This window comes from Sinohyriopsis cumingii, chromosome 12 (assembly GCF_028554795.1).
Source record: "Sinohyriopsis cumingii isolate HCF-2022 chromosome 12, ASM2855479v2, whole genome shotgun sequence".
NCBI classification, from domain to species: domain Eukaryota; kingdom Metazoa; phylum Mollusca; class Bivalvia; order Unionida; family Unionidae; genus Sinohyriopsis; species Sinohyriopsis cumingii.
This window is the reverse complement of record NC_142972.1, coordinates 25,141,290-25,150,356: the sequence shown is the minus strand read 5'-3', so window position 1 is coordinate 25,150,356 and position 9,067 is coordinate 25,141,290. Positions and strand designations below refer to the sequence as shown.

The following is a 9,067-nucleotide window of genomic DNA, read 5'->3' as shown; positions in this document are numbered from 1 at the left end:
GTGTGTCCTGTAAACTCTGATCAGAGTAGATATTGATGCAAGAAGTATATTTGCACTACTAGCTTTCACTACAAACCTGTGACTTTCACCACAGGGGCTCCTTACAAAGAAAATTAGAAGTATCCATCAATGAATTGAGGGTTGAGGGTGTCTAGGTTAGACCCCTCAGCCCTCGATTAGGTTAGACCCTTCAGCCCTCAATTCATTGACAGATACTCCTAATTTTCATTGTAATGAGCCCATGTGACTTTCACACAATAAAATTACTTCTAGGTCGGGTGCTTTATGACACAGCAAAACACAGAAGTTTCATGGTAAGGTTCATACCCATGTCCATTTGTCCAGAACACCACTGAGTTAACCACCTCTCCTTTCTAGGTGTGGGCAGTGATAACATTTTCTGAAGCATATTTAAAAAACAATTCTGAACAAAAAGATTGATCTCAGATTTTTATGAACTCATTACAGTACCTCTACTTTTATTTTATTGAATTTAATTTTTTCATTTTGTATTTTTATTTTATGTCTTTTAGGTAGTGACATAACACCACTAAGCAAGATGGCAGCTGTAGGGGCGGGGGCTCAAACCTAGTGTGGGCTCAAAATTCCTATCAAACAACTGCTTTTATTGGAAGAAGGCCCAGAAATTATTTTTGTTGGTTGGTCCCAGAATTTCTTGTTGTGCCATTGCTTTTAGGTCCTGTCACAGTATGTATGTATGTATGTATGCATGCGTGCATGCATGCATGCCTGCCTGCCTGTCTGTCTGTCTGTATGTATGTATACGTAAATATATTCACAGATGTATGTAATGCATGTGGTTTAATGGTTTGTCAGAACAATGTTGGCAATTTAGTGCCAGATAATAGGTAGACATTTTAAAAAAATTAAATATGATGTAAAAATTTAGAGATAAAAAATTGCAACAAACAAAATTAGCCTCTGAAGGGGTCAACATTCTGTTCTCATGGTCACTTTAGTCAGAATTTATTTTCTACATGATAATAAATGTTTTTAATGGCTACTGGAGACTACCATAATGTTTGTACTGGCTACTGGAGACTACTAAAAACTTTGCAGATGTGAGCTATGAAATAGCTGATCACATTTTTTTTAGCAGAGAAGCCTACAGTTAAGTAACACGTTGCAGCAGCATCAGTGAGGCTTTATCTATTCTGAAGTATTTCTGTCACACCTCCTTCATAATGGAATAATCCATAATACAGTGTTGACATAGGTTCTGTGTACACATGGCCAGAGTACATTTGTATAGTACATCTGAAATGGAATACGTTCTGGGAGGTAAGGACTTTAATCTGAGTGGTGTATTATAGGATCAGAATTCTCATGCATTCAAGTGGATACTATTTCAATGGTTTGTTTACTAACACTTTTTCTATTTAAATCTTTAATGTTATTGCATTATCCTAATTTAAAATTTCTGTAACTACTATTGATTAAATAGTTAGATCTTTTATACTGAATTTTATTGATGGTTGATTATTGGTATTGTTGAGGATTTTTATACCTGACATAATGCCTGTTCATTGGTTTCATGACAGCCATTCTTGAGTGTTTGAATTTATCAAGCTAAATCTTCGCAAGGGATTTGTTATTTCTGTTTGTAGATTTAAATAAATGAATAGCTAGGTTGGATGGTTGGTTGATTGACTAAGTAGAAAGATGTATAGATAGATATACAGCTGTGACCATTAGATTGTAGTGGCTCTCATGGTGACATACATTAAATGTGTGTTGTCTTCATTGAGATTTTCTTAAGTCTTTGCTTATAAGTGGCAAGTTCCTGAGACAGTGCTAGATTTAGACTCAGTCCTACAATGTAAGACATAGCACATGTTGTTTTTGTTTTAGTGCTATCACCCCCAGAACAAAAATATCGGGTGATGTGTCTTACGTTGTAGACTAGGTTTAGGCTTTGAGATTTAATTGCAAGTTTATAATCTGAAGACATCTACAATTCAACCTTGCATGAAATTCACTGGCCACTTTCATATTCAGCTTGTGTCTGATTTTCCCAACTCTTAGCTATACAGTTGCTTTGAAAAGTAGGCAGTATAGGAAGTCTAGCTATCTCCCCTTGTCCAGGCACTTTATCAATCTATATGTCTAAATATGCCCCCCCCCCCTTGTCCACCCAGTTTTTCATTCTGTATGTCTAGCTATAGAACTTTTCCAGGTACTTCATCAGTCTCTGTCTAGCTATCCCCCTTTTTTCCACCCACTTTGTTAGTCCGTATTTCTAGCTATCCCCTGTTGATCAGGTACTTTGTCACTGTATATCTAGCTATCCCCACTTGTCCACCCACTTTGTCACTCTGTACGTCTAGCTATCCCCATTTGTCCATGCACTTTGTCAATCTATTTGCCTAGCTTTCCCCCTTGTCCATGCACTGTGTCAATCTGTACATCTAGCTATCCCCACTTGTCCAGGCACTTTACATGTCAAGCTATCCCCCTTGTAACAGTATTACTTGGTACTACACCCTTACAGCAAAGAAGCTCATTATAATCTTATTGATTACTTGCATAATTCATGTATTATAAAAACTGCACTGTGGGTGAATCTTGGGATGAAAACGTGTTGCACACCAAAATTGGGTTTCTGTGACCTACTTTGAAAGATTTGTTGACATTTGGTGAGAAAAAAAAATCATTTGCAGACTCCAATTTCAATTTCAATATCTTATCACCTACTGATTCCAGGATTTATTAACTATTTCTTTACACTTTCATCCATCCTCTATTAACATCAAACTTACCCAATTAGTGCATATTTGAATGATCATGTGTTATGTATCAAAATTGGTTTACTGTAATCTGCTTTCCAGGATTGAATAAATATTGGTTAAAAATCTTATTTGGGATTTAATTATAACACACTTTAACCAGTTGCTACCAAACATGACTTTAAGGTATATCTTAGGATGTGCTGCACACCAGAACTGGGTCACTGTGTCCTATATTCTAGGAAGTTTATAACATTTCTTTAAAATTGTGTCCATCCTACCTATCCTTGTTTTGTTTTTGTTGGTTTTAATGACACTTTGAATACATTATTGGCTGTATCATGCTGAGGAAATGGGTGCTAAGTGCCATTCCCAAGGACTGTACACCAAGGTAGCTGACCTGGGCTGGCCTTGCTGGGTAATGAACCTGTGAACCTTGGATTAAACGTCTGACACTCTACCAATAGAACTACTGTGACTCCCTCTGTATCCTACCATATGTATTTGCTTATAAGTTGAGGCAAACTGCAAACAACAAAAATTCTGTTCTGCTTAGCATGTACGACAGCAATTTAGAGTCGTTGTTCTTTGTTTTACTGACTACTCCTAACAAAATGCACAGATCCAGATCTGCCAGTGCATTATGAAAAGGCAGATCTGGGTTTGTGCAATATGCAGTTGGTCTTGAATTATAGGCAAGTATGTACAGTACCTATACAACTACACCTATTGAAATCCAACTTGTATGTTGTGAGCATCTTCTGATGAGCATAAATTATTGTACACCAAATTTGGGTCACTATGACAATCTTTTCTGGATTTATTACAAACTGGTTACAATTATTTTCAAACACTTCCAAATACCTTTGTATATGACCCAAGTAATGCAGAATGTATTATGCTGCATTGTCCATTCATCGATCTGTTACTTAAATTTTCCTTTTGCACCATAATTCGAGTGTTATACCCACCACAGTCAACAAACTTTGTGGATGACTTTCACTTTGGCTTAGGAAGAAGCCTATAAATAGCAAGGTCAAAAAGCCAAAGTTTGAGGTAACTCCAGCTGAAAGAAGAAATTGATTTTTGCACAATAATATTAATTCTCTATCACATACCAGGGCCACAATTTATGGATGGTTTAAATATGGAGAAAGTGAAAAACTAATGTCCTAAACTTAGATACAAGTAAACATGTTTTCCTCCATTAATAATGTTTGAATATTTAATCTTTCATGATAGAGAAATATTAATTATGTATTATTTTGTTCACAAAATAAATGTCAATAGTCAGGTAGTCCCTTAATTTGATGACTGACCAAAGTCAGTCATACAATATTATATATGCGTGTGTGTGTGTGTGTATATATATATATATATATATATATATATATATATCACATACAATCATGGAGAAAAGCAAAAAATAATACAAAATAAATATACATAACAGTAAGTAAATCTGTAGATTAACTGTGTCACATATTAAAAACTAGATTAGTGTGACCTACTTTCTGCTATACTCTATAGATACTGACTTCAACTACATCGTGCAATCTCCTGCACTCTCATAATTCTAGTTTTCCATTTTCATTATCCACCATCTTTACCATCAGCCATGTTTGTCAATATTTGTTCAGTCTTGTGGCTGGCATGTGAACAGAGGTTGCACTACATAAATTATACAACAGGATGGTGTATTGTTAGCACATGATAATGTCATGTTTCCCAGTTTGCACAGTCCAAAAATCAGAATAATTAATTATTATTATTATTATTATTATTATTGCCCATTTAAATCTATGTTAGCTTTCAAAATCAGTTTTGTGAATATATTCAATTAAAATCTGTCTCCTTGCAGTTTAAAAATGTGTGATTCACTTGCACTGCCTTGATATTATACCTCAGTGTAAGGGGCTTGTAATAAAACTTGAGTCTGGCAAGGCCGGGGAAAAATTCAGCTTCTGAGTATTTTGAAATTTAACCCAAATGTTATACCACAGTGGTAAATATAGGTTTTCTTTTATAGCATAGTGCTCCTACAATGATATATAATAAAGTTACAATGATGTGTTAAATAATATAGAGAACAAATCTCTTAAGTACCAGTGAGTGAATTATGTCCAATTTTTCACTCTCTGGATTTTAAGGAATAAATTCTTGGTGATTTGAAGTGGTGACCTTGGCCAGTCATGTAGGAAAGAATTATAATTAGTGCAAAAAAATGGTGATGATAAGTTCCTATAGGAGACTCTGAAATATTTTTTTACATATAGAGTATATACTTAAGTTTTTACATATACAGTATATACTTAAGTTTTTACATATACAGTATATACTTAAGTTTTTACATATACAGTATATACTTAAGTTTTTACATATACAGTATATACTTAAGTTTTTACATATACAGTATATACTAAAGTTTTTACATATACAGTATATACTTAAGTTTTTACATATACAGTATATACTTAAGTTTTTACATATACAGTATATACTTAAGTTTTTACATATACAGTATATACTAGCTTATAAGTTAGATCCAACTCTAAACTGCAGAGACCCAAATCTGCTGCTGCAGAAATTATGTTGGCATATCTGAGTCTGTGCAGTTTCGTAGGACTTTTCAGTAGAACCAACAACATAGACCCTGATCTGTTTGCACATTATATGACAGCAAATCAGTATGTATATTGTTTGCTGTTGTACATAACATGTGTGTGTGTGTGTTTAGGATTTTTAACATATTGCTATGATGTCTGCATTGTGGCAGTTCATAGTGATGCCTAGCACTGGGGCATCATGCTGCAGACATGTAGCATGATGTCCCACCCAGTCATATTATCCTGACATCAGGCCGACCAGTCTTAACACTAACCTATTAATGCTGAGTTCCTAGTGAGGCAGCTGTTAGTACCATTTTTGTAAGTCTTTGGTATGACTCAGCCAGGGTTCAAACCCATAACCTCCTGCTTCCGAGGCAGATGCTCTAACCACTAGGCCACCGGAACAATACATAACTTGTGAAAGAGTACCATATTCCTCTCGCTTACTAGGGCATAACCGATTAGCATTTTTCTACTGATTTCCGATTCCGGATTTTGGGCATGAAATTTTTCCGATTCCGGATACGATTCAATTAATCGGAAATGCTAAATTAAAAGGTTTTTCAAATTAACTTTTTAAACCGTGTTACACACGTTTTGCATATCACAACGATGTCACAAGGGGAAGGATATGGCAGGACTATAGCAAAATGCAACGAAGTTCAAAGCCACAAAGAATCCATGAAATTTTTTATTTTTTTGCCAGTTCCGACCCATTCTTTGTTCAACAATTAGTTGATCTTGCCGCCAGGCTTTTATTTTCCCGCCTTAATCATTTATGTCGGCAAGCGGCCAGTTCCATCCTGTACTTTATTCAACAATTAGTTGATCTTGCCGCCATGCTTTAATGTCGCGGTCAAATAAAAATAAAACAGGCTTTTGTTTGGTCCTATAAAGTTGGCCTCTTGCGGAATCATTTTCTTTTAATACCTCATTAGCATGTGTCAATGTATTCAATATTATGCCTTCATTATTGAGGATGTTGACATAAACGGGTAGGACTGTATTATATATTTTAATAAATTTAAATCTTTCGGTCTAACTCAAGTATTATCGTTTCACCCCGTTGTGTTGACCATATTGGACTTTTCTGACTTCTTATTTAACTTTATTAACGCACTATCGAATGACACGCAGTGTTAGACACGGTGCTATAGAAATTCAACTTTATTATTTTTATTATCCGAATCGGTCGTTCCTGCCTTGTCCGACTCCGATTAATCGGAAGTTCATACTATCCGGTGGAATCCGATTTCCGGATCAAAAGTCGGTTATGCCCTATCGCTTACAAGATGATTCCAACTGCAAACTGAACAGACCCAGGTCTGCAGTTCATAAAACACTGGCAGATCTGGGTCTGTGCAGTTTGTTAAAAGTAATCAGTAGAACAAGCAACATAGACCCTGATTGGCAGGTGTATTATGCTGCAGCAGATCAGGATCTTTCTTTTGTTGTTTGTAATTTGACTTGACTTACAGGCAAGTACATATGGTATATTTGGTAGTAGATGTTAACTTCCACCTGTTGAAACCTATAAGAATATCTGGAATAATGGAAATATTTTCTGCATTCACATTCTATGTGATATGGCCATTATGTATGATAATGCTAAATAGAAATATGATATTCAAAATAGATAATGAACAATACATTTTTCAAAAATGTAATTGTGACAGTGAGTTTTAAAACAAAAAATAGCGCTTTTATGTCACCAGGCTCCAATTAAAAAGGTCTGAGTATCACTGACTCCATTGTTTGTTAGAGATAAGTTTAGGAAATAGTCAATGGCTGTGGAACCATGCAAATAAAAATCCATTTATTCAGAAATCCATTTACTTTGTGACATTGTGCTGAGATGAGACACTCTGGTTCTGTAATCAAGCAATTTGTACTGGTTGTAAATTTCCAATAATATGCGATCCCATCTGCCACTAATCGTGTAAACTGATGATCAGACATTGAATTGAGCTTGAATTGAGTTAACTCAAATTAGCTTTCATATTTTTTGGGTAGCAGGCTGATGCCAAATGACTTATTAGGTGGAATGTGACAGTAAGTAGACTGGTTTTGTGAAATTGTTATGTGTAATATAACGATTAGATTGAAATTGAAATAATAGGCAAAAAATTATGTCCCTAGAATGTTTGTATGGGATTGACTGGCACAAGCAGACTTGATAACATGTAGGATGATGTTTGCTCATCATTTTCATGCACGCTTGCATGCACTGACACATTTTGCAATAACTTGAATCTCTCAGCCTTTTAAGACTTAATCTTTAAAATGTTGGCAAAATATGCATTATCTTTTCCTATGCAATACAGTTGTTTCCATAAATGAGTGAATATCATATACACACCAGGTGTGGAGTTAATCTGTTGTTGTTGTTATACTGGTTTAACACCATTTTTCAGCACGAGATAGGCTGTACATGGCGGCCAGTATAAATGGTGGAGGAAGAACTCGGGAAAACCCCGGAAAGAATCACCAACCCATGAGAAGCTACTGGTAAGCTTTCTCACATATCCACATTGGCTGAGCCCCAGACTCGAACCCACAAATCATCTGTAATTCTGTAATAGAAAGAAAACCTGTAGATAGAAGGATAAGATAGGTTTCATTTATATGCAGTCCAATCATGTTAGTGAACAATTTAAATGTCATGTTTAATGAACATGTCAATGAACAAGTTAATGAACATTTTAGTGAATGACTTAATGAACATGTTAATGAACAAGTTAATGAACATGTTAATGAACGACTTAATGAACAAGTTAATGAACATGTTAATGAACATGTTAATGAACGTGTTAAGGAACAATTAACTGCTTCAAAAATAAAAGTTTCAACTATTGAGAAGCAGCCGTTTTAAAAAAAGGTCACTCAAGATAATGCCTTGACATGATTTTAATTGGTTTAACCAGTGAAGAATAGTTACACATTTATTGTAAAGTTGTACACCACAGTATTAGAAAGGAAGGGGGAGGAAATAGAAGGTAATTCACAATACATTATCATGCATGTTTATTATCATATAAACCAATTGGTGAATTTATGTCAGCTTGGATTATTCAACAGTTCACTGTACACTAATAAGCAACTAATCAGCAGCTTGACGCTGACAAAGCCATTTGTGGAGCATATGCTTTCACCAGATGATTTCAGCATTAAAATTGTACTTCACACCTGTAATGATCATTTGAACACAGTACATTCAGTATTTACAATCTGGTATAAGCAAGCCTCATTTTGAAAGCCTCCAAGTTACTTGGAAATCTCCCTAAAATTAGCTCCTGCATAACAGGTTCAAAAATATATACCACTGCTTAAAAGTGATGGCATGAGTGAATTAAGAGAGGGGATAGAGATCAACAGAGTAATGAGAGAATTGGGGCGGATAAATGTTCGAATACTTGTTTTATACCTGCATTGGTTTTATATGATTGAGTGTCTCCATTTAAATGTCCTCATAACATCGTAGTTAATTGATCGATTGTTGTTTGAAGTCACATCAGTGTGGGGAAAAAGTATCTCATGCAAAGGCAGTTGTTGTAAAATGTCTGGCCCCGAGACACACCATGGTGATCAGCCTTGTCTGGGCGACACTCCATTCTGACTGTGAATTTGGCATGTTAACCACTGGATCTCTTATGTAGCAGAATGCTGAAGAGTAAATTTGGATAAGGGGATGCCAGGCATTATTATTAGAAG

General features: G+C 35.3%; 1 protein-coding gene across 1 annotated transcript in view; it reads left to right on the top strand.

Moving 5' to 3' along the window:
* The first annotated feature begins 1,272 nt into the window (after positions 1-1,272).
* The window catches only part of LOC149786115 (potassium voltage-gated channel subfamily KQT member 1-like), a 236,495-nt gene continuing 228,700 nt past the window's right edge, over positions 1,273-9,067 (top strand). Inside the window, exon 1 of the mRNA XM_089976440.1 lies at positions 1,273-1,375. The gene's annotated coding sequence lies outside the window, so the exon portion shown is untranslated. The remainder of the gene's footprint in view (positions 1,376-9,067) is intronic.